Source organism: Rhinatrema bivittatum, chromosome 10 (genome assembly GCF_901001135.1).
Source record: "Rhinatrema bivittatum chromosome 10, aRhiBiv1.1, whole genome shotgun sequence".
Taxonomy (NCBI): domain Eukaryota; kingdom Metazoa; phylum Chordata; class Amphibia; order Gymnophiona; family Rhinatrematidae; genus Rhinatrema; species Rhinatrema bivittatum.
The window spans coordinates 128285459-128291458 of record NC_042624.1 but is presented as its reverse complement, the minus strand read 5'-3'; positions in this window follow the sequence as shown (position 1 = coordinate 128291458).

Sequence of the window (6000 nt, the reverse complement as noted above, 5' to 3'; positions counted from 1 at the left end):
GAGGGACAGAAGAAGGATGAATGCTGTTGCAGTGTGTATGTATGGGGGGGATAGAGATAGGGATGCTGCTGAGGGACAGAAGAAGGATGAATGCTGTTGCAGTGTGTATGTATGGGGGGGGGGGAGAGATAGGGATGCTGCTGAGGGACAGAAGAAGGATGAATGCTGTTGCAGTGTGTATGTATGGGGGCGGGGTAGAGATAGGGATGCTGCTGAGGGACAGAAGAAGGAGAATGCTGTTGCAGTGTGTATGTATAGGATGGTGGGGGGTAGAGATAGGGATGCGCTGAGGGACAGAAGAAGGATGATGCTGTTGCAGTGTGTATGTATGGGGGGGGGGGTAGAGATAGGGATGCTTGCTGAGGGACAGAAGAAGGATGAATGCTGTTTGCAGTGTGTATGTATTGGGGGGGGGGTGGTAGAGATAGGGATGCTGTGAGGGACAGAAGAAGGATGAATGCTGTTTGCAGGTGTAGTATGGGAGGGTAGAGATAGGGATGCTGCTGAGGGACAGAGAAGGATAATGCTTGTTGCAGTGTGTATGTATGGTGGGGGTAGAGTAGATAGGGATGCTGCTGAGGAACAGAAGAAGGATGATGCTGTTGCAGTGTGTATGTATGAGGGGGGGGGGGGGTAGAGATAGGGATGCTGCTGAGGGACAGAAGAAGGATGAAGCTGTTGCAGTGTGTATGTATGGGGGGTTAGAGATAGGGATGTTGCTGAGGGACAGAAGAAGGATGAATGCTGTGTGCAGTGTGTATGTATCTGGGAGGGTAGGTAGAGATAGGATGCTGCTGAGGGACAGAAAGAAGGATGAATGCTGTTGCAGTGTGTATGTATGGGGGGGTGGAGAGATGTAGAGATAGGGTATGCTGCTGAGGGACAGAGAGGATGATGCTGTTGCAGTGTGTATGTATGAGGTGGGGGGGGGTAGAGATCGGGATGCTGCTGAGGGGACAGAAGAAGGATGAATGCTGTTGCAGTGTGTAGTATGGGGGGGGGGGGTAGAGATAGGGATGCTGCTGAGGGACAGAAGAAGGATGAATGCTGTTGCAGTGTTTGTATGGGAGGGTAGAGCTAGGGATGCTGCTGAGGGACAGAAGAAGGATGAATGCTGTTGCAGTGTGTATGTATGGGGGGGGGGGGTAGAGATAGGGATGCTGCTGAGGAACAGAAGAAGGATGAATGCTGTTGCAGTGTGTATGTATGGGGGGGGGGGTAGAGATAGGGATGCTGCTGAGGAACAGAAGAAGGATGAATGCTGTTTGCAGTGTGTATGTATGGGGGGGGGGGTAGAGATAGGGATGCTGCTGCTGAGGAACAGAAGAAGGATGAATGCTGTTGCAGTGTGTATGTATGGGGGGGGGTAGAGATAGGGATGCTGCTGAGGAACAGAAGAAGGATGAATGCTGTTGCAGTGTGTATGTATGGGGGGGGTAGAGATAGGGATGCTGCTGAGGACAGAAGAAGGATGAATGCTGTTGCAGTGTGTATGTATGGGGGGGGGTAGAGATAGGGATGTTGCTGAGGGACAGAAGAAGGATGAATGCTGTTGCAGTGTGTATGTATGGGGGGGGTAGAGATAGGGATGCCGCTGAGGGACAGAAGAAGGATGAATGCTGTTGCAGTGTGTATGTATGGGGGGGGGGGGTAGAGATAGGGATGCTGCTGAGGGACAGAAGAAGGATGAATGCTGTTGCAGTGTGTATGTATGGGGGGGGTAGAGATAGGGATGCTGCTGAGGGACAGAAGAAGGATGAATGCTGTTGCAGTGTGTATGTATGGGGGGGGGGGTAGAGATAGGGATGCTGCTGAGGGACAGAAGAAGGATGAATGCTGTTGCAGTGTGTATGTATGGGAGGGAAGAGATAGGGATGCTGCTGAGGGACAGAAGAAGAATGAATGCTGTTGCAGTGTGTATGTATGTATGGGGGGGGGGGGGGTAGAGATAGGGATGCTGCTGAGGGACAGAAGAAGGATGAATGCTGTTGCAGTGTGTATGTATGGGGGGGGGTAGAGATAGGGATGCTGCTGAGGGACAGAAGAAGGATGAATGCTGTTGCAGTGTGTATGTATGAGGTGGGGGGGGGTTAGAGATAGGATGCTGCTGAGGGACAGAAGAAGGATGAATGCTGTTGCAGTGTGTATGTATGGGGGGGGGGGGTAGAGATAGGGATGCTGCTGAGGGACAAGAAGGATGAATGCTGTTGCAGTGTGTATGTATGGGGGGGGGGGTAGAGATAGGGATGCTGCTGAGGGACAGAAGAAGGATGAATGCTGTTGCAGTGTGTATGTATGGGGGGGGTAGAAGATAGGGATGCTGCTGAGGGACAGAAGAAGGATGAATGCTGTTGCAGTGTGTATGTATGGGAGGGAAGAGATAGGGATGCTGCTGAGGGACAGAAGAAGAATAAATGCTGTTGCAGTGTGTATGTATGTATGGGGGGGGGGGGTAGAGATAGGGATGCTGCTGAGGACAGAAGAAGGATGAATGCTGTTGCAGTGTGTATGTATGGGGGGGGGGTAGAGATAGGGATGCTGCTGAGGGACAGAAGAAGGATGAATGCTGTTGCAGTGTGTATGTATGGGGGGGGGGGGTAGAGATAGGGATGCTGCTGAGGGACAGAAGAAGGATGAATGCCGTTGCAGTGTGTATGTATGTATGGGGGGGTAGAGATAGGGATGCTGCTGAGTGGGTAGGTAAGGGATATTGCGATGCAATAGATTAGAATTTTCCTAACCACACCCCTTTTTTAAAAATCGCAGACGTTAATGCACCATATTTCTGCTTTATTTATATCATTTTGATGAACCTAGGCGAAAGTAATGTGCAGAATACAAAATTTTAATAAATGAAAGAAGAATATTGCAGTGTGTGTGGTGGACAATTGCTGCCTCCAGAAATCTTCCTTCCCAATAAACAGATCTCCATTGACATGGGGACAGTAGAATTGCTCTGTCTATTGGATGCATCTAATGGGTCCTGCATTAGTCTCTTTATTGGCTTTCACTATTCATTTCACTTCCCATAGACGTTTTCCTGCTTACCACGCAGCTATGGACGATATTGGGGTAGTTCACTGTTGGCTGCCTGCCCCGCATCTTTGAACTGTTAATAGAAGGACTTAATAGTGCTTTGCCGTCCAGATGTATGGACATGTTTCATTATCTAGTCACGGGATCAGTGCTCTTTTCAATTGGGTTGCGACTTCTCCTTAATTTGCTCTATTCTGGAAGGTTGCCAATGCAATGCCAATTTTTAAATAGGGATTAAGGGGGATCCAAGAAATTACAGAGCAGCGAGTCTGACATCTGTGCCAGGCAAAATGGTAGACACTATCAAAGAACAAAATTGCTGAACATATAGATAGGTATAGTTTAATGGGACAAAGCCAACATGGATTTAGTCTAGGGAGGTCTTGCCTCACTAAATCTGCTACATTTTTTTAAGGGCCGAAATAAACAAAGATAATGGTGAGCCGATAGATATAGTGTATCTGGAGTTCTAGAAAGCATTTGACAAAGTCCTTCAAGAGAGACTTCTTAGGAAATTAGAAAGTCATGGATTAGTGGGCAATGTCCTATCGTGGATTGCCAACCCATTAAAAGAAAACAGAAAGTAGGGCTAAATGGAAAAAAGTGACTAGTGGAGGGCCCCAGGTGTCTGTTTTGGGACCACTGCTTTTTAATATATTTATAAATGTCCTTGAAAGGGGAACAACAAGTAAGGTGATCAAATTTGCCTATGACACAAAATTATTCAAAGTTGTTAAATCACAAGAGGATTCTGAGAAACTGCAAGAGTGGGAGCCTGGTCATGCAAATGGCAAATGAAATCTAATGTGGGCAAATCAAAGTGATGCACTTAGGGAAGAGCAACCCTAATTATAGCTGCACCATGCAAGGTTCCACATTAGGAGTCATCACCCAGGAAAGAGATTTAGGTATTATTGTAGATAAATTGTTGAAATCCTCTACTCAGGGTGCAGCAGCAGCAGCCAAGAAAACAAACAGAATGCTGGGGATTATTAGGAAAGGACTGGAGAATAAAACAGAGAATATCATAATGTCTCTGTATCGCTCCATGGTGCATCCTCATCTTGTGTTCATATATCATACACAAACAGAATGCTGGGGATTATTAGGGAAGGAATGGAGAATAAAACAGAGAATATCATAATGTCTCTGTATCGCTCCATGGTGCATCCTCATCTTGTGTTCATATATCATACACAAACAGAATGCTGGGGATTATTAGGAAAGGAATGGAGAATAAAACAGAGAATATCATAATGTCTCTGTATCACTCCATGGTGCATCCTCATCTTGTGTTCATATATCATACACAAACAGAATGCTGGGGATTATTAGGAAAGGAATGGAGAATAAAACAGAGAATATCATAATGTCTCTGTATCACTCCATGGTGCATCCTCATCTTGTGTTCATATATCATACACACACAGAATGCTGGGGATTATTAGGAAAGGAATGGAGAATAAAACAGAGAATATCATAATGTCTCTGTATCACTCCATGGTGCATCCTCATCTTGTGTTCGTATATCATACACACACAGAATGCTGGGGATTATTAGGAAAGGAATGGAGAATAAAACAGAGAATATCATAATGTCTCTGTATCGCTCCATGGTGCATCCTCATCTTGTGTTCGTATATCATACACAAACAGAATGCTGGGGATTATTAGGAAAGGAATGGAGAATAAAACAGAGAATATCATAATGTCTCTGTATCACTCCATGGTGCATCCTCATCTTGTGTTCATATATCATACACACACAGAATGCTGGGGATTATTAGGAAAGGAATGGAGAATAAAACAGAGAATATCATAACGCCTCTGTATCACTCCATGGTGCATCCTCATCTTGTGTTCATATATCATACACAAACAGAATGCTGGGGATTATTAGGAAAGGAATGGAGAATAAAACAGAGAATATCATAATGTCTCTGTATCACTCCATGGTGCATCCTCATCTTGTGTTCATATATCATACACAAACAGAATGCTGGGGATTATTAGGAAAGGACTGGAGAATAAAACAGAGAATATCATAATGTCTCTGTATCGCTCCATGGTGCATCCTCATCTTGTGTTCATATATCATACACAAACAGAATGCTGGGGATTATTAGGACAGGAATGGAGAATAAAACAGAGAATATCATAATGTCTCTGTATCGCTCCATGGTGCATCCTCATCTTGTGTTCATATATCATACACAAACAGAATGCTGGGGATTATTAGGGAAGGAATGGAGAATAAAACAGAGAATATCATAATGCCTCTGTATCACTCCATGGTGCATCCTCATCTTGTGTTCATATATCATACACAAACAGAATGCTGGGGATTATTAGGAAAGGAATGGAGAATAAAACAGAGAATATCATAATGCCTCTGTATCACTCCATGGTGCATCCTCATCTTGTGTTCATATATCATACACAAACAGAATGCTGGGGATTATTAGGAAAGGAATGGAGAATAAAACAGAGAATATCCTAATGCCTCTGTATCTCTCCATGGTGCATCCTCATCTTGTGTTCATATATCATACACAAACAGAATGCTGGGGATTATTAGAAAAGGAATGGAGAATAAAACAGAGAATATCCTAATGCCTCTGTATCACTCCATGGTGCATCCTCATCTTGTGTTCATATATCATACACAAACAGAATGCTGGGGATTATTAGGAAAGGAATGGAGAATAAAACAGAGAATATCATATTTCTTTGTATCGCTCCATTGTGCAACCTCTTGAGTATTGTGTGCAGTTCTGGTCCCCACATCTCAAGAAAGATACAGCAGAATTAGAAAAGGTGTAGAGAAGGGCGACCAAGATGATAAAGAGGATGAAACAATTCCCCAATGAAGAAAGGCTAAAGAGGTTAGGATTCTTCAGCTTTGAGAAGAGACGGCTGAGGGGAGATTTTCTATTGTTTTTTTATATTCTGCTTTTCAGGACC